The 26,859-nt window shown below is 41.9% G+C and overlaps 1 pseudogene; it reads left to right on the top strand.

Annotated features, from left to right (window-relative positions):
* Positions 1–26,859, top strand: part of LOC120546464 — a 275,615-nt pseudogene that overhangs the window by 74,166 nt on the left and 174,590 nt on the right.

Below are 26,859 nucleotides of genomic sequence, written 5' to 3'. Positions count from 1 at the left end.
ATGAAGAATCAATACGTCTTCATAGCAGCAGGCGGCGCTACTCTGTATTGTTGCCCAAGAAATGACAACCGGCAGCTGATTGGACGAACGCGTCACGTGGGTTTGTTTTCTCCGAAATCCAAAGCCAGACTGTCATGGCGGCCCGTTCAGAACGATCTCATATTGGACTAAAATAGTTCACCGATAGTGTTTCTGAAAACATTTTAAGCGAGAAATAGGCAGTTGCTGAATCGGCCCCGTGTCCCGGGTTTAAGACGAAGACATCCACCGACAAGACAAGAAGACACACACAATGATCCGACACGAGCAAAGACAGCACAGACACTAAATACACTAGGTAACAAGGTTGAAACAAGGGACAGATGGAACACATCAGGCGGGGCAGACAATCAGACAAGACAGAAAAAAAGACTATCAAAATAAAACAGGAAACTGAATCATACACAACCATAACAGTGATTGTGAAAAATAATCTTTTAAAAACAATTGGCACCTGGCACTAAGAGTACTCAAGCCTAACTAGCCAATCACTTGAGACAGGTAAGGGGAGGAACAAGGAAATTAAAACTCAAGCACTTCTGAGAGGCTGATGTCTACCTCCTGTTGGACAGGTTTTGATGTGACTTGGACTGAAGTCGTGAGGGTGCGCCGGCGCCCTCGGATCAGACGCACACAGAGACCCAGGACGGACGAGGAAGAAAAGAGCAGCTTTGTCTCTGCCAGTGTTTATTCGACAAATGAAGTTGGAAAGTATCTAAATCGACCTGAAGTGAGTTCAGCAGGTGAGAATCCTAGCAGAGGAATCTCTTAATGTCTGATAATCAGCTTTGATCACATTGGGCCTCATTTATCAACCTAACGTAGAAACCAGCGCAGATATGAGCGCAGAAATCATCTTACGACAGGCTTCACGTGGGATTCATGAAAAGTTCGTATCACACCAATCCGAGCGTAAGAACGGTCGTACATTGATAAATGCGGTGGCTGGAAACGATCGTCATTAGAATAACACGCCCCAATATATTCTGGGTTTTGAGGCCTCGCCCCTAAAATTTACGACATGGTGAGACGTATTCCGGCTGAGAAGCGGCACTTTTCAGAGGTGGAGATTGAAACCCTGATATCTCCGGTTCATTTGCGCACTAACGTATTTTTCAGATTTGTCAGCCTGAAAACTGATATTAAAGGCTGTAGAAAGAATGCGGGATGAAAAGAGATCACTGATCAACAGTGTTGCCGTAGTATAGGCTAAATCGGACTCCAGCTGAAGTTTAGCCTATTTAATTTATACATCCTTGACACATTTTTCTATAGTCCTAATATACATGCTTCTATTGCAATCTATTAGGCCTACATGTAGGTGTACCTATAATTAAATAAACACACGGTAGCGGAGTTTATGCAGTGTCTTTTATTTTTCTCGTGTCGTGAGTCGGAACGAGGCAACAGCTGAGGGAGAGCGCGTGTCCTCCGCCCCCATGCTGGACCCTGTCTCCTGACAGCACAGGGCTGGGAAAACAAGCCAAAATAACTTGGTCAATGGCAGAAATAAATTGTTCACTTAAAAGAGAAACAAAAACCTGAAGAATAAATAAAAAGTTTTGTTGCATCGTGTTTCCTGTATTGAATATCATTGCCAAACATAACACTATAGGCTACCTTTTAAAAGCGAAGAATAATATCCTGTCTCCTTCGTATAGCCCCCAGTTGGGGCTGTGCTGGACACTTCTCTCAGGGCATCGGGTCATCTGGCTCCATCGCTAGCTCATTTATGGCACCGGGTTTTCCTGCGATGTTGTGCAGAACCCCCAGGCTAAAACAATGTTGCAGACCGGGCGATAGAGGTCTTCTAAAAGAGCCAGATCTGCCATTGCTGATAAGTGATCAGCTGATGACTTCTCCTTCTCCTGTTAAACTGATTATATGCTGCACCAAGAACTCTGCACTGACTCGAAAACTTGCGTTACGAAGTTCAGACCAGACGTGAGATTTGATCGCAGCCTAGCTGCACGTCCAAATTGATAAATGCCGAGCTTTAGGAGGAATCGGCGACGCCTGTCGTACGCCTGTTTTAGGTTGTACCGACGTTTCATAAATGAGGGCCATTGTGCTGTGTCTCTGTTTAACTGGACAGTAGAAAGGTTTCTTTATGCTGACTGGCTGATTCAAAATATCTATTTTAAATGTTCTGTAGAATTTCTCTCTGGGTTAAAGACCAATGATTTTAGAAAGTTTTACATGTAAAGTGGTTTGTGTTTCTTAAGTACAACCAACAGCAGTTTGATTGTAATCGGAGTTCATGTCATCAGTGAAAAATGCAGGAGTGTCTGAACTGGTCTGACAGCTTGGATCAACTTGGCCCAGGTTCCTTTGTTTTAAAACCCTTAATACTCTGAAGTTATGTGCATGGATGAAGTGTTCAGTGCTCCGAATACAGCCATCTTCAAACACTAATGATTCAGGGCTCTCAAGTCTCACGCATTGGAGCGTGAGACACACGATTTCAACCCGTTCTCACACGCTCACACGCCACACCTTGTATTTCACGCAGAAATTACCAGGATAACGCCCACCACGCTGTTTTAACAGTGGAACAGGTAGAGGAATCAGTGAGTTCCCCAAAGAGTTCAGAACGCCCTGCCACCATCCGCGGCGCTTACCATTGGTCATTTTAGGTTCGGGGCCGCCATTTTGACCCATCCAATAAGCAGCCTGAGGAAAGCTTTGAGTGAAAGCTTCAGCCAATCAGCGGCTTCTACCCGCCTGCCCACAGGCTGCGTTGTCACCAGCAAGTGATCCAATGAAATGAATGACGTTTGTGCGCAAGCTTTCCAACAAGCTCAATGAGACAGACCCAGAGTGTAGCTATTAGCTAATATGAAACGCAAAGCGAAGCAAAGCAGCTTGTTTTCATCTAAATTCAGCAAGAAACACTCCAAGGAGCAGGAGGAGGACATTTTAAGTAACGCGTTACCAGTGACGATTTACCGTCCTGCTCGGCCGCCCGGTCCCCATCAAGTCCTCCCGTCGCCCCTCTCCCCCCATCAAGTCCTCCGCGGCCCCCTCTCTCCCCATCAAGTCCTCCCGCCGCCCCCTCCCCCCATCAAGTCCTCCCGTAGCCCCCCTCACACCAGCAAGGCCAGTAGTGTCTTAACGTTATTAGGGTCTGGCTGTCTGAATGAAGGGGGAACCTGAATACATTTGGCTTATTTTAATTGACCCGTCCAGTTTTCTGGAGGCCCACCTACAATCTAAATCCTGGCGCCGCTAGTGCCTGCCACGCACCAGCTGAGTGAGTGTGGATTTCAAGTTGCGGCTTTCGTCGCTGTTTGTGACTTTGCCTGAGATTGAGTGACAAGTGTACTCGGTGTACTCCATGGGTGTACTCGCCCTGTTGTTTATCTGGTTGCCATGACTTGGAGAGTGATGACGTCCTGTCACTGTTCCAGTCGAGTTCAGAGAGAGAGGATGACAGTTGGCTTGAGTTCAGTATCTGTAGAGTCGTGGAATTATGAATTGATATACTACATGTACATAGGAAAAGGAAACCCTGTTGTGTGTCTGCCCTATTTCTGATACTGTGTGCAGAATTATCTATAATATATAATAGTATTGTTATATTTATAGTATTGATCCAGGTCTGTGTGCATATCATGTTTGGATGATTCCTATGTCCTGATGTCCCAGATGGTCTTGTGGTCAAGACTCCTGGTTTATACCCAGCTGGTCTGGGTTCAGTTCCCAGTGACTGAGTATGTTTTACAAAACTCCAGCATTTATTTATCCATTAATTAAACTCAGATTTGCATCCTAATTGAAAAACTTCAGTTATGTTATGTATCTTATTATTATTTAAGATATAAATGAAAGTGGTTACCTGTAATTTTATTTTATACATTCAAAGTTGTTGTTTAAACTTAAAATATTTGCCCATCTTACCCACTGGGTTCATACGGACTGACCTGTTCCCTGTTCCCTCCTCAACGCTGGAAAATCACAAATTCGCAAGTTGAAATTGACGCGAAATTGCAACAAATGTTTTTAAAAGAAAGGTTTGAAAGTTGTAATTACTTTTTAAATGAAACCACAAACACAGCACTCACTCTCGTGTGACATACCTGAGGTGAGGTTCGAACCCAAATTCTCCATGTTGGCAGTCAGCATCCTTCACCACCTGACCATCTCCGGTGCAGACCAACATAACATCAACCTGCAGAGAAACAAAGTTTAAACACTGAAACATCTTCTGGTGTTCTTTACAGCTGGTCTACTTGTTCTTTCCCAGGTGTTCCAGTAAGACGTTGTAGTCCCTGAAACCTCTATTACCTAAACTTTCTATTTCTTCTCCTTCAGCTCACCTCAAAGATGATAGAGCCACAGCTTTATAAACTGAAGGTTGAGGGTTCAAGTCCCCACAGTGTGTTTTCCTTCAGAGGACTGTTTCATGAAGACACTCAGCCGATCACAGTCATGTCTGATTGAATACATTTTTAATCAAATAAAATACCTTTGTTTGCTTTGTTACTATTTATTACATTTTAAGGGATGTAAGGGATAACCGTAAAAACCCTGGTTTGCAAGGGATCTTTGGGGTAAGGTATCTAAAGCCTCTCAAAAATGTGATTATCACATAAATAGCGAGGCTTGGACCCAAATGCATAGTTGAGAATTTATTTAACAAAAACAACAAAAAGCGTCCAGAGGTTGGCAGGCGAAAACTTACAACAAACGTCATCCAAAAGGCAAGCAGACCAGAAAGCAAGACCACAAAAGCAAGACACGGAACCTCAAAGTGGTTACACACCAACCAGACGGCCGACCCTCGGCAGAAAAGCCAGTGGAAATGATCAGTCGCGTCCCGAGGTCCAAAAACCTGCCTCGGGACACACTGAGGCGACACCGACATGAGAAACGTAATACGTCTTCATAGCAGCAGGCGGCGCTACTCTGTATTGTTGCCCAAGAAATGACAACCGGCAGCTAATTGGCCGAACGCATCACGTGGGTTTGTTTTCTCCGGAAATTCAAAGGCAGACTGTCATGGCGGCCGTTCAGAATCCGATCTCATATTGGACTAAAATAGTTCACCGAAACGTGTTTCTGAAAACATTTTAAGCGGGAAATAGGCAGTTGCTGAATCTGTCTTCATTTCAGATCAACAAAGGTCAGTTTCAGGGGCGGATCTTCCGGAGTGGCATAGGGTGGCAAATGCCACCCTAAAAGAAAGCCTTGCCACCCCTGCTGCCACCCCAGTTGGCAGCATCGAATTAAAAGTTACGGTCAATTTGACCATTTACAAGCGCGAATCTCCAAAGTCCGACTGCAGTGAATGCAGCACGAGATGACGCCAGAGCGACAACAGCCTGATTGGTTTGAAAAACTGAGTGGCGCTAAGCGAGGGAGCCAGGAGTCAAAGGAAAGGAGACACAGGAGGAAAGAGATCAAAATGGATTAACATCTATCAAGAAATGAAATTATAACGAAAGCACAGTGCTAGCATAGTTGCGATGCTGATTTTGAGATGATTAAAACGTTATTTTTCTAACTAGCTATACATATAATTACTACGTCTGGCAAGGAAAACATTGTAAAATTACTTTTAATCTTATAGAAATGAAGAGGAAAGGTAGCATATTTAGTTTTTCTCACCAAAGAGAAAGGCGAGGAGAAATAGAAAATGAACAACTGAGCAAGGTAGATGGAGAAGATGAGGTGGAAGGAGAGAGAAAAGAAGTGGGAAGGAGAGAGAGCAGAGGTGGAAGGGAGAGAGAGAAGAGTTGGAAGGAGAGAGAGAAGACGAAGACGAGGTGGAGAGAAAAGGGCAACAGAAACGTGACAGAGATAGAATACAAGGCCAAGGTGACCAGGGACAGGAGGAGGTGGAGAACACCACAGAGGTGAAGATATGGAGGAGAGCATCACGAGAAGAAAAAAAAAACAAGAGGAGGAGGGAGAAAGAGAAGATATGGAGAAAGGAGAGCATCACCAAGAGGAGGAGGGAGAAAGAGAAGATATGGAGGGAGAGCATCACCAAGAGGAGGAGGGAGAAAGAGAAGATATGGAGGGAGCATCACCAAGAGGAGGAGGGAGAAAGAGAAGATATGGAGGAGAGCATCACCAAGAGGGAGGAGGGAGAAGAGAAGATATGGAGGGAGAGCACCACCAAGGGGGAGGGAGGAAAAAAAAAAAAAAAAAAGAATAAAAAAAAGAAAAAGGAGAAAGAGAAGAGAGGAAGGGGAGAATAAAGAAAAAGAAAAAGAAAAAAAAGAAAAAAAAAAGAAAAGGGGGGGGGAAGAGAGAGAGAGAGGGGGGCGGGGGGCCCCCACCCTCTCAGTCGAGCTGGTCCACACGGTATATGGAAACTGTTGCTGCACATATACTAAGTTACATATGAATAAGAACAACAAATGACAAAGACGGACATTTTATAAAATTTAAGAGACATTGCATTGACATCAAATAAATATAAAAATTCACGTTTACTTAAATATTAATAATTAGGGAAAGTTATCAGTGTGATGAGATGGGGAGATGAATTTTTTTATATTTTTGTGTAGAATGTATTTTGGATATATTGCTCAGATGAAATTAAAAAAATTAAACAAATGAACCTAAAAATGCTCTCCCAGCCTAAAATGTTAGTGTGTGTTAACCCAGTCTGATGGTTCTAACTAATCAATGACAGTTCCTAATGCTGCCTGCAGCGCTGCCTCTCTGACTCAGTCAAAACTGTTTCCTTCCCCCTCACACATCTGCCTCTCATCACCTGGGTCTCACCTTAAAGCCTGTCCTGTGATAATACCCCCTACTTCTATCATACTTCTATATCTCCTATAAGTGAGATCACATTGTATGTGTTACTTATTCCTTATATACTTCTATCATACTTCTATATCTCCTATTAAGTGAGATCACATTGTATGGTCACTTATTCCTAATATACTTCTATCATACTTCTATATCTCCTATTAAGTGAGATCACATTGTATAGTCACTTATTCCTAATATACTTCTATCATACTTCTATATCTCCTATTAAGTGAGATCACATTGTATGGTCACTTATTCCTAATATACTTCTATCATACTTCTATATCTCCTGTTAAGTGAGATCACATTGTATGGTCACTTATTCCTAATATACTTCTATCATACTTCTATCTCCTATTAAGTGAGATCACATTGTATGGTCACTTATTCCTAATATTACTTCTATCATACTTCTATCTCCTGTAAGTGAGATCACATTGTATGGTCACTTATTCCTAATATACTTCTATCATACTTCTATATCTCCTATTAAGTGAGATCACATTGTATAGTCACTTATTCCTAATATACTTCTATCATACTTCTATATCTCCTATTAAGTGAGATCACATTGTATAGTTACTTATTCCTAATATACTTCTATCATACTTCTATATCTCCTATTAAGTGAGATCACATTGTATAGTCACTTATTCCTAATATACTTCTATCATACTTCTATCTCCTATGAAGTGAGATCACATTGTATAGTCACTTATTCCTAATATACTTCTATCATACTTCTATCTCCTATGAAGTGAGATCACATTGTATGGTCATAATATGAACTGTTTTAAATGAAACCTCTAATGCAGGACACTGATTGCATGAGATGAAGTCTGTCTGTATGAGTTTCTAAATGGCAGCCTGTGCCCTTTTGTAGTGGGTACATACTATTTCTCATTAAACTGTGATAAAATTCAGTATATATACGTCTGCCATATGTTGCCACCTCTCAAAAATGTCTGCCCCCCTCTCGCCACCCCATAAATATTTTTCTAGATCCGCCCCTGGTCAGTTTAAAAGATTTTCGTCAGATTTTGAGAGACTCTAGTCACCTCACGGGACACACCGAACAAACTCGAGTCACCGACCTCACCAGACTGTCAGACGGCCGATAATCGGCCCCGTGTGTCCCGGGCTTAAGACGAAGACATCCACCGACAAGACAAGAAGACACAACAATGATCCGACACGAGACAAAGACAGCACAGACACTAAATACACTAGGTAACAAGGTTGAAACAAGGGACAGATGGAACACATCAGGGCAGGGCAGACAATCAGACAAGACAGAAAAACAGACTATCAAAATAAAACAGGAAACTGAATCATACACAACCATAACAGTGATTGTGAAAAATAATCTTTTAAAAAACAATTGGCACCTGGCACTAAGAGTACTCAAGCCTAACTAGCCAATCACTTGAGACAGGTAAGGGGGAGGAACAAGGAAATTAAAACTCAAGCACTTCTGAGAGGCTGACATCTACCTCCTGTTGGACAGGTTTTGATGTGACTTGGACTGAAGTCGTGAGGGTGTGCCGGCGTCCTCGGATCAGACGCACACAGAGACCAGGACGGACGAGGAAGAAAAGAGCAGCTTTGTCTCTGCCAGTGTTTATTCGACAAATGAAGTTGGAAAGTCTCTAAATCGACCTGAAGTGAGTTCAGCAGGTGAGAATCCTAGCAGAGGAATCTGTTAATGTCTGATAATCAGCTTTGATCACATTGTGCTGTGTCACTGTTTAACTGGACAGTAGAGAGGTTTCTTTATGCTGATTGGCTGATTCAAAATATCTATTTTAAATATTCTGTAGAATTTCTCTCTGGGTTAAAGACCAATGATTTTAGAAAGTTTTACATGTAAAGTGGTTTGTGTTTCTTAAGTACAACCAACAGCAGTTTGATTGTAATCTGAGTTCATGTCATCAGTGAAAAATGCAGGAGTGTCTGAACTGGTCTGACAGCTTGGATCAACTTGGCTCAGGCTCCTTTGTTTTAAACCCTTAATACTCTGAAGTTTTAAGTCTTCAGTCTCACACATTTCAACCCGTTCACCACGCTCACTACGCCCACCTTGTATTTCTCCGCGAGAGAAATTACCAGGATAACGCGCCATCACGTTACCGCTTTTTTTTTTAACAGTGGAACACATCCGGCGGCTACCATTGGTCATTTTAGGTTCGGGCCCGCCCATTTTGACCCATCTAGCAGTTCATCCAATAAGCAGCCTGAGGAAAGCTTTGAGTGAAAGCTTCTCAGCCAATCAGCGGCTTCCACCCGCCTGCCACCAGGCTGCGTCGTCACCAGCAAGTGATCCAATGAAATGAATGATGTTTGTGCGCAAGCTTTTCAAGCAAGCTCAATGAGACAGACCCAGAGTGTAGCTATTAGCTAATATGAAACGCAAAGCGAAGCAAAGCAGCTTGTTTTCATCTAAATTCAGCAAGAAACACTCCAAGGAGCAGGAGGAGGACATTTTAAGTAACGCGGTTACCAGTGACGATTTACCGTCCTGCTCGGCCGCCCGGTCCCCATCAAGTCCTCCCGTAGCCCCCTCTCCCCATCAAAGTCCTCCCGTAGCCCCCCTCACACCAGCAAGGCCAGTAGTGTCTTAACGTTATTAGTGTCTGGCTGTCTGCAATGAAGGGGAACCTGAATACATTTGGCTTATTTTAATTGACCCGTCCAGTTTTCTGGAGCCCCACCTACAATCTAAATCCTGGCGCCGCTAGTGCCTGCCACGCACCAGCTGAGTGAGTGTGGATTTCAAGTTGCGGCTTTCGTCGCTGTTTGTGACTTTGCCTGAGATTGAGTGACAAGTGTACTCGGTGTACTCCATGGGTGTACTCGCCCTGTTGTTTATCTGGTTGCCATGACTTGGAGAGTGATGACGTCCTGTCACTGTTCCAGTCGAGGGGGGAGAGAGGATGACAGTTGGCTTGAGTTCAGTAGAGCACACGGCTCTGTAGAGTTGTGGAATTATGACTTTTTATACCACGGTCTGGGTGAATACTCGATTCTGATTGGCTGCAGGGTGTCCATTAAAAAGTGATGTAGGACACCTAGTAAAGGAGTTCGGTGAAACTGACTGTTTACTGTTCTAAATGAATGCGCTACATTAAAATCAATAAGGAAATGTGGATTTATTATTTCCAACTCGTCCTCTGAACACCACAGGATGGCGCTAAAACACACAGGCTGCAAGAAGTAAGTTCTACCATAGACATAATATATATATATATATATATATATATATATATATATATATATATATATATATATATTATGTCTATGAGTTCTACTGGCCCTCTGGACTGACTCAGTTTCACAGAGAATAACGTTATCTCTCATATCTCAGCTCGCTGCTTCAGGCTGCGCCGCTGCAGCCGACAGCAACGTTACACATCGCGGATCTAATTCTTCGTAAAAGTCGTTATATTGTTTTGGGGACAATGACATGGCTGATAGCTAGCTTGTCTTGTTGTTCAACATACTGTCAGATTATTTTTACTGATTGCCAACTGTACACAATGTTATTGCCTTTGGATCTTGCTAGCATAGCGTTAGCTTTCTGGCTCGTAGCTAAACTGAAGGGTTCTATCAGCTGAGCGGACTATATGAATATCTCCGGTTGCTAAGGGAGGCAAGTCGTATCTAAGGTTCTTCCTAATTCCTGGTGGAGAGAACAACATTTGCATTGCATAAGAACCTGATGGATGGGAATGATTGTTCCAGGTATTAGTCAAACCCTCAGGCGTAACCAGGGAAACGGAGTTATTGTTTGGATAAACTTTAGATTTCGATTGAAAAACTAATTAAAATATGAACTAATGTTTAAAAAATATGTTATTTGGCAAGTGACCATGGTATAAGCGGGTTACTGCCCTTCGAGGTGTCCATTGTCAGGTAGTAATGGACGTCGTCCATTACTACCTGACAATGGACACCTCGTCGGGCATTAACCCTTACATATACTACATGTACATAGGAACAGGAAACCCTGTTGTGTGTCTGCCCTATTTCTGATACTGTGGCGGCAGAAATCAACATAGAGGAAACACTGGGTAGCTTTTATTATTATTATTATTATTATAGCTACATGTTGAATCGGCTGCAGGGCTACTCTGACAGTTTTATATTTTTATAAAGATACCCATTTTAGGCCTACCAATAATACTTTTATAACAGTACCCATAATAATTTGGAATATTTTTGGTTTTTTCTTTCCTTTTATTTTTACTGCACAACCTCCGGGCTCCATTGTGAAACCCTGGCCTTTGGGAGGCTATTTCATTATATTGTATCCAGACAATTGATAGTATTAATTATTGCGCGCGCACGCACACACACACACACACACACACACACACACACACACACACACACACACACACACACACACACACACACAAAGACATACTGAATTAATAAAAATAAAAATTATTTGTACGTATATGTAGGGCTGCTCCCTCTTAGTGGATTAGTGGACTAATCGGTGGTTTTGGTCTTACTCAACTTAGATCTCTTTAGTCCATTAGTCATGTCTGATGCTGTTTTCATGCTGAATGACTTATTACCAAGAAATGTACGAGCTCATCTCTGGTAAACACAAGAATTAAGGGTTGACATTTTACCTAAGAGATATGACCGTGAAACCTACTTTGATTACTTTCATTAAGGCCATTTTTTGTTGTATTACACATTTTCTGAAATGTTGTGTTTAAATATGCAAAGGAGGCATCATCTTATTCAATATATGCATCATTTTGCATGACTCTTTGCAGAGAAACTCAGATTTACAGATCTGTCGATTAAATCAACTAATGGATTAGTCGATACAATTGAATGAGTGTTAGTCGACTAAGAATTTCTTCAATCGAGCACAGGCCTACATTTATGTCATTTATCAGATCAGACTCCGTCCCCACCCAAACCCCTGCCGCCAAAATCTCACTCTGAACTCTGTTCAAAACTTGAGAGCCCTGCATAAGATTTCTAACATTAGGAGCTGCTGGGTGGAATCCATCGAGCCGAACTAACTAGAGATTCACAAAGTTCAGAAAATCCACCGAGACTTGTTGGTGAAGGTTTTATTGTTGCTGAAAAGCAAAATAAACCGAAACAGGAAGTTGTGCGGTTCAATGACACAAAGTTTTAGTGTGTGTGTGTGTGTGTGTGTGTGTGTGTGTGTGTGTGTGTGTGTGTGTGTGTGTGTGTGTGGGTGGGTGGCTTTGTGTGTGTATGTGTCACTGTGTGTGTGTATGTGTGTGTCACTATGTGTGTGTGTGTGTGTGTGTGTGTGTGTGTGTGTGTGTGTTTTATGTGTCACTGTGTGTGTGTGTGTGTGTATGTGTGTACTACTATGTGTGTGTGTGTGTGTGTGTGTGTGTATGTGTGTGTCACTATGTGTGTGTGTGTGTGTGTGTGTATGTGTCACTGTGTGTGTGTGTGTATGTGTGTGTCACTATGTGTGTGTGTGTGTGTGTGTGTGTGTGTGTGTTTGTTTATGTGTGTGTCACATGTGTGTGTGTATGTGTGTGTGTGTGTGTGTGTGTGTGTATGTGTCACTGTGTGTGTGTGTGTGTGTTATGTGTGTGTCACTATGTGTGTGTGTGTGTGTGTGTGTGTGTGTGTTTTAGGGTTGATGCTACACCCCACCCTGTCAGACACACTAATCCTAGTCTCTTCTATAGTCAACCTAAACACTTTGCAGGGATTGCTCTGTAAATTAAATTGAGAATACAACTAATGCATATGCATCCTATTTTAATAAATAATAATAATAATAATAATAATAATAATAATAATAATAACAATAATAATAATAATAATAATAATAATAATAATAATAATAATAATATTTACTGTAGTCTATGCCAGAGACGTGACATGTTAGTCTGTGAAAATCCCGTCGGCAGCCATACACAATATTGATCTTGACATTCGTTTCTTTTTACGTGTCTTACACTGTACATTTAACTTCAGATATTTAATTTTGTAGAAGAAAACAGCCCTTATTTTATTATTTTTATTTAACCTTTATTTAACCAGGTAGGCCGTTGAGAACAGATTCTCATTAACAACGGTGACCTGGCCAAGAAAAGCATAAGCGTGCAAGACAACACACAGTTACACATTCAATACAATACAAGAATACAGAATACAATAGGCTGCATCAGGGGTTTTCAGTAGGTGAGTCGCGCCTCCCCTGGGGGGCGCTAAAGAGCAACGACACGCAAAGAAAAAATAACTGTATGCTGCTCTATTGATATCGGTAATTGTGCGTGTGTGTATTAGATTTAAAATGCATCGTTTCCTTGTCCCAAGTCAACAGAAGTCAGCATTAAGGGAGGAGACAGGACCCAGCTAAAAACTTAGCAAATATGATCCTGAGTTAGAGTTAGGTTTCACCTGGTGGGGGTCTGAGGCTGCACCTCTGCTGCAGTGGGACAGGGACTGGGAGGAACGCTGATCACGCGTTCATGGTTGTCTGTGGAGAGCGAGTTCCCCCAGATCTCCACTAAAGGCCGTTTTACAGTTGGGAGGAGGCTCCACACAGAGCTCTCGCTGTAGCCTACATAAGTGGCCTGATCTTTATACTTGGGTATACTGTGTGTGTGTGTGTGTGTGTGTGTGTGTGTGTGTGTGTGTGTGTGTGTGTGTGTGTGTGTGTGTGTGATGTTGAAATTAATCAAATAATCGATGCATCGAATTGTGGACATGGACAATGCTGCATCGATAATCGGCAGGCTCATAATCCATTATTTATATTATTTATAGTTTATGTATCTAGTTTATTTAGATTTAGAGCACTGCAGAATGTTTGATTTTTGAAGCTTGAAAGCCATGAATTAAATATCCTACATGGCTTTAATAGAAACATGGATTTGACGCATCGTGATGCATCGAGATATCAAATCGCTGACATGATAATCATAATTGAATCGGAGATCAGTGAAGATTCACACCTCTGGTGGGTGGTTGTGCGGTAGCGAGAGAGAGTGATGGTGATTATCTTCAGAGAGTAGTAGACTCTAGAGTCCTAGTGAGAGAACCAAAGAGTCTCCTCTGTTCTTTCTGACCACACTGGTGAGATCTGGAGCAGGAGAAGTTAACCCTCTCCTTGATCTCATGGTGTTGATGGAGAAGGAGAACCAGGAGAAGTTAACCCTCTCCTTGATCTCATGGTGTTGATGGAGAAGGAGAACCAGGAGAAGGTAAACCCCTCTTCTTGATCTCATGGTGTTGATGGAGAAGGAGAACCAGGAGAAGTTAACTCTCTCCTTGATCTCATGGTGTTGATGGAGAAGGAGAACCAGGAGAAGTTAACTCTCTCCTTGATCTCATGGTGTTGATGGAGAAGGAGAACCAGGAGAAGTTAACTCTCTCCTTGATCTCATGGTGTTGATGGAGAAGGAGAACCAGGAGAAGTTAACCCTCTCCTTGATCTCATGGTGTTGATGGAGAAGGAGAACCAGGAGAAGTTAACCCTCTCCTTGATCTCATGGTGTTGATGGAGAAGGAGAACCAGGAGAAGTTAACCCTCTCCCTTGATCTGAAATGCAACGCTACCAAGCCACGGCTGAGCGGACCGCCAAAGTAATTTTCGAGAGGTGCGCCTGACGCTGTTTGTGTGAGTAGTGGGTTTTCCACACTGACCCTGATTAAAAACAGATACAGATCACGCTAGAGGAGTGGCGCGTTTTCTCTCTGCAGCCCCCCATCCAACACCTCTGCTCATCAATCAGAATCCGAACTGAAAGGTTTATTGCCAGCACGCGTTTTGCCACATACAAGGAATTTGTTTTGGTGTTGTTGGTGCACATCACACATTCTCTAAATGTAATATTAAAACATATAAGTATAGGTATAAACAATATAATAGTATATGTACACAGTATGTATTAAATTTAAAAATAAAGATAGAAATAAAATAAAATAGATAAATAAAGAACAAAGGCATTAGGACAGAGAGAACAGTGGTATGAAGAGCCAGGTGGAGAACCAGGGTGGTTTCCGGGCCCTGTTAATAATGCTAGTGGCGGAGGGAAAAAGCTGTTCATGTGGCGTGAGGTTTTGGTCCTGATGGACCTCAGCCTCCTGCCAGAGGTGAGTGGCTCAAAGAGTTTGTGTCCGGGGTGGGAGGGGTCAGCCACAATCTTTCCAGCACACTTCAGAGTCCTGGTGGCGTAAAGGTCCTGGAGCGGTGGGAGATTGCAGCCAATCACCTTCTCACTAAGGTCTATATAAAAGAGACTTCAGATACAGTATTAGGGGACCACTAAGGTCTATATAAAAGAGACTTCAAATACAGTATTAGGGGACCACTAAGGTCTATATAAAAGAGACTCCAGATACAGTATTAGGGGACCACTAAGGTCTATATAAAAGAGACTTCAGATACAGTATTAGGGGACCACTAAGGTCTATATAAAAGAGACTTCAGATACAGTATTAGGGGACCACTATGGTCTATATAAAAGAGACTCCAGATACAGTATTAGGGGACCACTAAGGTATAATAAAAGAGACTTCAGATACAGTATTAGGGAGGACTACTAAGGTCTATATAAAAGAGACTCCAGATACAGTATTAGGGGACCACTAAGGTCTATATAAAAGAGACTTCAGATACAGTATTAGGGGACCACTAAGGTCTATATAAAAGAGACTACAGATACAGTATTAGGGGACCACTAAGGTCTATATAAAAGAGACTTCAGATACAGTATTAGGGGACCACTATGGTCTATATAAAAGAGATTTCGTATACAGTATTAGGGGACCACTAAGGTCTATATAAAAGAGACTTCAGATACAGTATTAGGGGCCCCCACTGGTCTATATAAAAGAGACTTCAGATACAGTATTAGGGGACCACTAAGGTCTATATAAAAGAGACTTCAGATACAGTATTAGGGGACCACTAAGGTCTATATAAAAGAGACTTCAGATACAGTATTAGGGGACCACTAAGGTCTATATAAAAGAGACTTCAGATACAGTATTAGGGGACCACTAAGGTCTATATAAAAGCATCCAAAGAGCACCATGTGACACTAGGACTAGCTGTTTGACAAAAAACGGAAACTGCATAGTATGCTTTTAACTTTAAACTAATTAAAAAAAATCATAACTCAATCTACAAAACTGGCCTGTTTTGATAATCTGAGTATTTTATTACCCAAATAAATGCTATATGGTGATGATTTTCTTTTGAATGTTTGCAGCGACAAAAGATGGAGAAATCGGACCTCGTAAGAACTTTAGAAGATTTGGGAGCCGAAGACTTTAAACGCTTCAAGTGGCTCCTCCAGCAGCAGGAGGTCCTAGAAGACTTCCCAACAATCCCACTGTGTCGACTGGAGAATGCAGACCGGATGGACACAGTGGATCAGATGTTCCAGACCTACAATGAAAACACGTCTAAAGTGACCAGGATAGTTTTAGACAAGATGAATCAGAAAGGTGGAGGAGAAGTGGAGAATGTATCAAAGACCATCACAGAACCTGCAGGTAAACCATAATCATTATGGATTAAAACAAACATCATACTTGTATATCATGAAGATTTCAACACAGTAGCTAATATGTCCCTATTAAAGATAGACATATGTGTGTTGCACCGTGGATTATAGAACAAGCCCCCAAACAAACATCCACATCATTTTACAATAGTTAACCTATTCAGGACCTAGTGTCTAATGGGCTGAATTGATGTCATGAATATTCAAATTCACTGGAACAACCCCTTATTGATTTCATTGTTTTATTCATTCAGAGATTATTGTTGCATGCCAGCAAAAAGTCAAATCCAACTCAAAAACAAAGTTCCGGTGTGTGTTTGAGGGGATTGCCAAAGCAGGCCACAAAACCGGTCTGAATCAGATGTTCACAGAGATCTACATCACAAAGGGATGGACTGAAGAGGTCCATGATGAACATGAGGTCAGACAGATTGAAACAGCATCCAGGAAACCAGACAGACCAGAAACAACAATCAGACATGAAGACATCTTTAAATCCCCACCTGGAGGAGATGAACCAATCAGAACAGTGCTGACAATGGGAGTGGCTGGCATCGGGAAAACAGTCTTAACACAGAAGTTCACTCTGGACTGGGCTGAAGACAAAGCCAACCAGGACATCCAGTTCATATTTCCATTCACCTTCAGAGAGCTGAATGTGCTGAAAGAGAGAAAGTTCAGCTTGGTGGAACTTGTTCATCTCTTCTTTAGTGAAACCAAAGAAGCAGGAATCTGCAGGTTTGAAGAGTTCCAGGTTGTGTTCATCTTTGATGGTCTGGATGAGTGTCGACTTCCTCTGGACTTCCTCAACACTGAGATCCTGACTGATGTTACAGAGTCCACCTCAGTGGGTGTGCTGCTGACAAACCTCATCAGGGGGAAACTGCTTCCCTCTGCTCGCCTCTGGATAACCACACGACCTGCAGCAGCCAATCAGATCCCTCCTGAGTGTGTTGACATGGTGACAGAGGTCAGAGGGTTCACTGACCCACAGAAGGAGGAGTACTTCAGGAAGAGATTCACAGATGAGGAGCAGGCCAGCAGAATCATCTCCCACATCAAGACATCACAAAGCCTCCACATAATGTGTCACATCCCAGTCTTCTGCTGGATCACTGCTACAGTTCTGGAGGACATGTTGAAGACCAGGGAGGGAGGAGAGCTGCCCAAGACCCTGACTGAGATGTACATCCGCTTCCTGGTGGTTCTGACCAAACGTAAGAACGTCAAATATGATGGAGGAGCTGAGACAGATTCACCCTGGAGTCCAAAGAGTGGTACAATGATCAAGTCTTTGGGAAAACTGGCTTTTGAGCAGCTGCAGAAAGGCAACCTGATCTTCTATGAATCAGACCTGACAGAGTGTGGCATCGATATCACAGCAGCCTCAGTGTACTCAGGAGTGTTCACAGAGATCTTTAAAGACGAGAGAGGACTCTACCAGGACAACGTGTTTAGCTTCGTCCATCTGAGTGTTCAGGAGTTTCTGGCTGCTCTTCATGTCCATCTGACCTTCACCAACTCTGGAGTCAACCTGCTGTCAGAAGCAAAATGGTGGTCTAATCTATTTAAAGTCAGATCTACACTGACATATCTCTACCAGAGTGCTGTGGACGAGGCCTTACAGAGTCCAAATGGACACCTGGACTTGCTCCTCCGCTTCCTCCTGGGTCTTTCACAGCAGACCAATCAGAAACTCTTACGAGGTCTGCTGACACAAACAGGAAGTAGCTCAGAGACCAATCAGGAAACAGTTGAGTACATCAAGAAGAAGATCAGGAAGAACTCCTCTGCAGAAAGAAACATCAATCTGTTCCACTGTCTGAATGAACTGAATGATGGTTCTCTAGTAGAGGAGATCCAACAGTACCTGAGTTCAGGACGTCTCTCCACAGATGAACTGTCTCCTGCTCAGTGGTCAGCTCTGGTCTTCATCTTACTGTCATCAGAGAAAGATCTGGATGAGTTTGACCTGAATAAATACGGCGCTTCAGAAAAGGCTCTTCTGAGGCTGCTGCCAGTGGTCAAAGCCTCCAACAAAGCTCAGTAAGTGGATACATGAACACTTTAAAATATGTTAAATGTTATACATAACAAATAAACAATGTTTGTGTTACAGTGGTTTTGTAGTTTCATGAAATTGAAAATGAAAATTCTCTCTTATATTTACCAGATTTTTGTGTAAAAATCAGATTAACTTTTAAGACCAGTGGTTTCTCATATTTTCATCTCTGTTAAAGGGTAACTTTGGGTGTTTTTCAACCTGGACTCTATTTAACAATGTTTTTGTGTCTGAGTGTCTGATGAACAACAATCTTTGACATTGGTCCAGTATTAAGTAAGATCACTGCAGTCAGCATTCAGTGAAACAATCTACAATTTAAGTTATTGGGCAGTTGTGCACATTCAATTTACGTCCACAAAAGTGCTTGTTTTGCTGCTGACAGACTCAGATTATTATTCTAAGCGTCTGACAACATTATGGAAAGGATCCCTATAGAGATAGACCTTTCTGTTAAAGATTAAGATCCTTTTTTAACATTACAACATCGGCAGAATTACGTTCGCTAAACCCACTAGAGTCCATATAAATAAAAAGTAATTTTAGCATCGTAAAATACACTCTTTTTCAAAGTCAACAGTAAACAAAATGAAGCTATGAAAAGCCGTTGCTTGGGTTCATCTTTCTACTTTTCCAACCATCAAAACTATAGTTTTGGTTGAAATGAAAACATAGATTACTGATTTACATGTGGAAATATGTTGGCTCTATACACGCTAAAAGTATAGTTTTTATAAATGGAGTCTGGTGGGTTTAGTGCTAGTGGAGACAGAGCAGAGCTGTTTCTGGTTAAACAAAAAGGTCTTAAAGAGGTTTTAAAAGGTCCATCTCTGTAGGATACTTACCTCTAATGTTGTCAGACAGTTACAGTGTTTCCTCTATGTTGATTTGACTGTGGCGGCCCCCCACGGTATCAGAAAATAGGGCTGCATTGTTAGAGTGCATGTCGGAGAATAGCGAGGACACGTGCTTCCACACCGCAAACGGCACGCGCAACACTCTCGGGCAGAAAAAGAGACGCTGTCCTGATGATAAGCCAGTTGAGATGGTGTGTGTGCTAAAGGGTAACTTTGGGGTTTTTCAACCTGGACTCTCTCTCTCTCTTATCTCCGTCTCTCCCTCCCTCTCTCTCTGTCTCTCCCTCTCTCTCTCTCTCTCTGTCTCTTCTCTCTCTCTCTCTCCTTCTCTCTCTTGCTCCCTCTCTGTGTTCTCTCTCTCTCTCCCTTGCCCTCTCCTTTCCTCCCTCTCTGTATCTCTCTCCCTCTCTCTCTCTCTGTGTTTCTCCCTCTCTCCTCTCTCCCTTTTCTTCCTCTCTTTGTTAAATTACCCTTTTAGACAATCTTCTCTGCTGGAAAACACACATTGACCATCTGTGTAATAAATTGCAGCAGAGATTATACTTTTTAATGCGACTGAGACTGTATGGAGTAAGCAGCCAGATCATGCTCATGTTCTACCGGGCGATTCTGGAGAGCATTATTAGATATGGAATCACAGCATGGTTTGGCAACCTAACAGCACAGCTAAAAAGCAGGCTGGTCAGCACACACAAGGCAGCTATGAGGATAATAGGGAGGAAAGAGTACAAGCCCATACAGAGCCTGTATGAGCAAGCAGTCAGAAAACAGGCTGAAAGAAATCCCAGCAGACTCTCTACACCCTCCTCTCTTCCCTGAATATGAACTACTGCCATCAGGCAGAAGAGTGCGTGTGCCTACCGATGTAAAACAAACAGACTAAAGTTATCATTTATTCCAACTTCTGTCAAGCTGCTGAACTCCAGTAGTAAATCTTAGCCCAGCAGAGCAGGGTGCAGTAAATACCCAGCTGTTTCTGCACTTTGCACTTTAATTGCAGTTAATTCTCAGGATGTTGTGCTTTCTGTGCTGTCATGTGTGTCCTTTTGTCTTTTGTCCTTTTGTGTCCTTGTGTCTCAGGACGCTGTGCTGATCTCACTTTTATGTTGATTTTATTTTACTTTATTTTATTGTATTTAACTTGAGAATGTTTTTATGTTACATATTGTCTGTGTTGTGAAGCAACGGATGTGGCACTGTGCCCAAGACAAATTTCCCCTCGGGGACAATAAAGTGTATTCTATTCTATTCTATTCTATTCTATTCTATTCTATTAAGGCAGACTGATCAACACAAATATTCTTAGACAAACACAAATAATATATTCATTAGGCAGAGAAAATAAAAAGATTACATAACTAAAAACCTGGCTCTCAGACACATTTAACATTAAGACCAATGTTGTTAATTGTGTTCATTTATTTCAGGCTGAGTCTCTGTGGTCTGTCAGAGAGAAGCTGTGAAGATCTGTCCTCAGTTCTCAGCTTTTGAGTCCTCTAGTCTGAGAGACCTGGACCTGAGTGAGAACAACCTGGAGGATTCAGGAGTGAAGAATCTCTCTGCTGGACTTCAGAGTCCACACTGTAAACTGGAAACTCTCAGGTCAGTATTAAGATGATTGTAAAGTGTTACAGTGGTTTTCTAGTTTCATGGAATTAAAAATGAAAAATTTCTTAAATGGATCAGACTTTAGTGTAAAATCACATTAACTTTAGAGAGTACTAGAGTACTGTATGAGAGTACTAGAGTACTGTATTAGAGTACTAGAGTACTGTATGAGAGTACTAGAGTACTGTAGGAGGATATGTATGTAGAGGTACTAGGTTATTGAGGAGTACTAGAGTACTGTATGAGAGTACTAGTGTACTGTATGAGAGTACTAGAGTACTGTATGAAGGACTAGTGTACTGTGTGAGGAGAACTAGAGTACTGTATGAGGATTGTGTATGTATGGAGTACTAGAGTACTGTATGAGGGACTAGGTACTGTATGGGAGGGACTAGTGTACTGTATGGAGAACTAGAGTACTGTATGGGAGGACTAGTGTACTGTATGAGAGAACTAGAGTACTGTATGAGAGGACTAGAGTACTGTATGGGAGGACTAGTGTACTGTATGAGAGTACTAGAGTACTGTATGAGAGTACTAGTGTATTGTATGAGAGTACTAGAGTACTGTATGAGGTACTAAGAGTACTGTATGAGAGTACTAGTGTATTGTATGAGGTACTAGAGTACTGTATGAGGGTACTAGGTACTGTGTAGGAGTACTAGAGTACTGTATGGGGACTAGTGACTGTGAGGAGTACTAGAGTACTGTATGGGGAGGACTAGTGTACTGTATGAGAGTACTAGAGTACTGTATGAGAGGACTAGTGTACTGTATGAGAGTACTAGAGTACTGTGTAAGTACTAGAGTACTGTATGGAGTACTAGTGTATTGTGTAGAGTTAGAGTACTGTATGAGGTACTAGAGTACTGTATGAGGTACTAGAGTACTGTATGAGAGTACTAGTGTATTGTGTAGAGTTTAATTGCTATGAGAGGACTAGTGTACTGTATGAGGTACTAGAGTACTGTATGGAGACTAGAGTACTGTGTAGAGTACTAGTGTATTGTATGAGGTACTAGAGTACTGTGTGAGGGACTAGTGTACTGTATGAGGTACTAGAGTACTGTATGAGAGTACTAGAGTACTGTATGAGAGTACTAGTGTATTGTATGAGAGTACTAGAGTACTGTATGAGAGTACTAGTGTTTGATCTGTGTTTGTATGTAGGTTATTTATAAGTACTGTATGTTGAATTAGTGTGTTGGTGTGTTCTTGAGGTAAAGGTAGTAAGTACTGATAAGTACTGTATGAGAGTACTGTGTATTTAGTACTAGTGTATTGTATGAGTACTAGTGTGTATTACTAGTACTGATGGGGTTGTAGTGTATGTATGGTACTAGGTACTGTATGAAGAAATGAGTACTAGTGTACTGTATGAGGTACTAGGTATGTATAAGTACTAGTGTATTGTATGGTACTAGAGTACTGTATGAGAGTACTAGTGTACTGTATGAGAGTACTAGAGTACTGTATGAGGTACTAGTGTACTGTATGAGAGTACTAGAGTACTGTATTGAGGACTAGTGTATTGTATGAGAGTACTAGTGTACTGTGTGAGTACTAGAGTACTGTATGAGATACTAGTCTACTGTATGAGAGTACTAGTGTACTGTATGAGAGTACTAGTGTACTGTATGAGAGTACTAGTGTATTGTATGAGAGTACTAGGGTACTGTATGAGAGACTAGTGTACTGTATGAGAGTACTAGAGTACTGTATGAAGTACTAAGGTACTGTATAGGAGTACTAGTGTATTGTATGAGGTACTAGGTACTGTATGATACTATAGTGTAACTGGATACTGATTTGTTGTAAGTGTTGATTTACTAGAGTACTGATGAAGTACTAGTAGTCGAACGTGCTTGTACTAGTGTATTGTATGAGAGTACTAGAGACTGTATGGATTACTAGGTACTGTATAGAGACTAGGTACTGTATGAGTACTAGTACTGTATGAGTACAGGTATGGGGTACTAGGTACTGTATGAGAGTACTAGTGTATTGTATGAGAGTACTAGTGTACTGTATGAGTACTAGAGTACTGTATGAGAGTACTAGTGTACTGTATGAGTACTAGTGTACTGTATAGGAGTACTAGTGTATTGTATGAGAGTACTAGTGTACTGTAAGAGAGGACTAGTGTACTGTATGAGAGTACTAGAGTACTGTATGAGAGTACTAGTCTACTGTATGAGAGTACTAGTGTACTGTATGAAGTACTAGAGTACTGTATGAGGTACTAGTGTACTGTATGAGAGTACTAGTGTACTGTATGAGAGTACTAGAGTACTGTATGAGAGTACTAGTGTACTGTATGAGAGTACTAGTGTACTGTATGAGAGTACTAGAGTACTGTATGAGAGTACTAGTCTACTGTATGAGAGTACTAGAGTACCATATGAGAGTACTACTTTTTGTGTGTGTGTCCTATTTCTCTCTCTCTCTCTCTCTCTCTCTCTCTCTTCCTATCTCTCCTTCTCTTGCTCTCTCTCGGCTCTCTCTGTATCTCTTTCTTTCACCCTCTCCCTCTCTCTCCCCCTCTCTCTCCCTCTCTCTGGCTCTCTATGTATCTCTTTCTTTCACCCTCTCCTCTCTCTCTCCCCTCTCTCTCTTTACCTCCCTCTCCTCTCTCTCTCCTCTCTCTCTCCCCTCTCTGCTCTCTATGTATCTCTTTCTTTCACCCTCTCCCTCTCTCTCTCCCCTCTCTCTCTTTACCTCCCTCTCCCTCTCTCTCTCCCTCTCTCTCTCTCCCTCTCTCTCTCTCCCTCTTTCTCCCTCTCTTCTGCCTTAAATTACCATTTAAACACAAATGGGGTCCAGGTTGAAAAACCCCAAAATGACCCTTTAAGGCAGACTGATCAACACAAATATTCTTAGACAAACACAAATAATATATTCATTAGGCAGAGAAAATAAAAAGATTACATAACTAAAAACCTGGCTCTCAGACACATTTAACATTAAGACCAATGTTGTTAATTGTGTTCATTTATTTACAGCCTGAGGGACTGTGGTCTGTCAGAGAGAAGCTGTGAAGATCTTGTCTCTGAGCTTCTCAGCTCTGAGTCTTCTAGTCTGAGAGACCTGGACCTGAGTCAGAACAACCTGAAGGATTCAGGAGTGAAGAATCTCTCTGCTGGACTTCAGAGTCCACACTGTAAACTGGAAACTCTCAGGTCAGTATTAAGATGATTGTAAAGTGTTACAGTGGTTTTCTAGTTTCATGGAATTAAAAATGAAAAATCTCTTAAATGGATCAGACTTTAGTGTAAAATCACATTAACTTTAGAGAGTACTAGAGTACTGTATGAGAGTACTAGAGTACTGTATGAGAGTACTAGAGTACTGTATGAGAGGACTAGTGTACTGTATGAGAGTATTAGTGTACTGTATGAGAGTACTAGTGTACTGTATGAGAGTACTAGTGTACTGTATGAGAGTACTAGTGTACTGTATGAGAGTACTATTGTACTGTATGAGAGTACTAGTGTACTGTATGAGAGGACTAGTGTACTGTATGAGGAGACTAGTGTACGTATGAATGATAGTACTAGTGTACTGTATGGAGGGACTAGTGTACTCAATGAGAGAACTAGTGTACTGTATGAGAGTACTTGTATACTATATGAGAGTACTAGTGTACTGTGTGAGGTACTAGTGTACTGTATGGAGTGTACTGTGTAGAGTACTAGTGTACTGTATGAGTGTACTATGGGAGGGACTAGTGTACTGTATGAGAGTACTAGTGTAGTGTATGAATGATAGTACTAGTGTACTGTATGAGAGGACTAGTGTACTCAATGAGAGTTACTAGTGTACTGTATAGAGAGTACTAGTGTACTGTATGAATGATAGTACTAGTGTACTGTAGAGGAGGACTAGTGTACTCAATGAGAGAACTAGTGTACTGTATGAGAGTACTTGTATACTATATGAGAGTACTAGTGTACTGTATGAGAGTACTAGTGTACTGTATGAGTGTACTGTATGAGAGTACTAGTGTACTGTATGAGTGTACTATATGAGAGGACTAGTGTACTGTATGAGAGTACTAGTGTAGTGTATGAATGAGAGTACTAGTGTACTGTATGAGAGTACTAGTGTACTGTATGAGAGTACTAGTGTACTGTATGAGAGTACTAGTGTACTGTATGAGAGTACTAGTGTACTGTATGAGAGTACTAGTGTACTAGTAGCTACAGCTAACTCTCACCTTAACCCAACTATAACCATTGCTGCGCTGCCTGGAAGGCAACGTTGGGGGCTAAAAACACCAAACACTGCACGGTGGGAGGGGCTGTGTGTGTGTGTGTGTGTGTGTGTGTGTGTGTGTGTGTGTGTGTGTGTGTGTGTGTGTGTGTGTGTGTGTGTGTGTGTGTGGTGTGTGTGTGTCTGAGTGTTTGTTGAGTTTGTGTGTGTTGGTTGTTTTATTGGTGTGTGTGTGTGTGTGTGTGTGTGTCTATTGTTGTGTGTTTATCTGAGATTGTGTGTGTGTGTTTGTGTGTTTGTGGTTGATTGTTTGTGTGTTTAGTGTGTGTGTCTAGTGTGTGTGTTGTGTGTTTTGTGTGTGTTGGTGTGTGTCTAATGTTGTGTGTGTGTGTGTGTGTTGAGGTGTGTCTAGTGTGTGTGTGTGTGTGTTGTTGTGTTGAGTGTGTGTGTTTTTGTGTGTAGTGTGTTTTTGTGTGTGTGTGTTGTTGGTGTGTGTGTTGTGTTTGTTGGTGTTTGTGTGTGTGTGTGTGTGTGTGTGTGTGTGTGTTTGTGTGTTGTTGTTGTTGTTGTGGTGTGTGTTTGTGTGTGTGTGTGTGTGTTTTTGTTGTGTGTGTGTGTGTTAGTGTGTTGTGTGTGTGTAGTGTGTGTGTGTTTTGTGTGTGTGTGTCTAGTGTGTGTGTTAGTGTGTGTCTAAGTGTTTGTGTTGTGTGTGTGTTGAGGTGTGTGTGTTTAAAGCGTGGTGTGTGAGGTGTGTGTGTGTGTGTTATGTGTGTTTAGTGTGTTGTGTGTGTGTGTGTGTGTGTGTGTTCTGTGTGTGTGTGTTTGGTTGTGTGTGTAGTGTGATGTGTTGTGTGTGTTGTGTGTGTGTGTGTGTGTGTGTGTGTCTGAGTGTGTGTGTGTTATTGTGTGTGTGTGTGTGTGTGTGTGTGTGTGTGTGTGTATTTGTGTGTTAGTGTGTTCTTGTGTGTGTGTTGTGTGTGTGTGTGTGTGTGTATTGTGTGTAGTGTTGTTAGTGTTTGTGTTTGTGTGTGTGTGTGTGTGTGTGTCTGAGTGTGTGTTGTGTGTGTGTGTGTGTGTGTCTGAGTGTGTGTGTTCTGAGTGTGTAGTGTGTGTGTGTGTGTATGTGTGTGTGTGTGTGTGTATGTGTTGAGTGTGTGTGTGTGTTTGTGTGTGTGTGTGTGTTGAGTGTGTTTGTCTGAATGTGTAGGTGTGTGTGTGTAGGTGTGTGTGTGTGTGGTGTGTAGGTTGTTGTGTGTCTGAGTGTGTGTGTTGGTGTGTTAGGTGTGTGTGTCTGAGTGTGTGTGTGTAGTGTGTAGGTGTGTGTATTGAGTGTGTGTGTGTGTAGTGTGTGTGTGTCTAGTGTGTGTGTGTAGGTATGTGTGTCTGAGTGTGTGTGTGTCTGTTGTGTAGGTGTGTGTGTGCAGGTGTGTGTGTGTGTCTGAGTGTGTATGGTGTGTGTGTGTCTGAGTGTGTGTGTATGTGTGTGTGTGTGTGTAGTGTGTGTGTCTGAGTGTATGTGTGTCTAAGTGTGTGTGTGTGTAGGTGTGTGTGTCTGAGTGTGTGTGTGTAGGTGTGTGTGTGTGTGTGTCTAGGTGTTGTGTGTTGTCTGAAGGTGTGTGTGAGTGTGTGTGTCTAGGTGTGTGTGTGTCTGAGTGTGTGTGTGTCTGTGTGTGTGTGTGTTTAGGGTGGCTGGGTGTGGTGGTGTAGGTGTGTGTTGTGTTGTTGTTGTGTAGTTTGTGGTGTGGTGTTGTTGAGTGGTAGGTGTGTGTCTGAGTGT

The sequence above is a fragment of the Perca fluviatilis genome, chromosome 18 (genome assembly GCF_010015445.1).
Source record: "Perca fluviatilis chromosome 18, GENO_Pfluv_1.0, whole genome shotgun sequence".
Taxonomy (NCBI): Eukaryota; Metazoa; Chordata; class Actinopteri; order Perciformes; family Percidae; genus Perca; species Perca fluviatilis.
The sequence above is the reverse complement of the archived record's forward strand: the minus strand, read 5'-3'. Positions and strand labels throughout refer to the sequence as shown.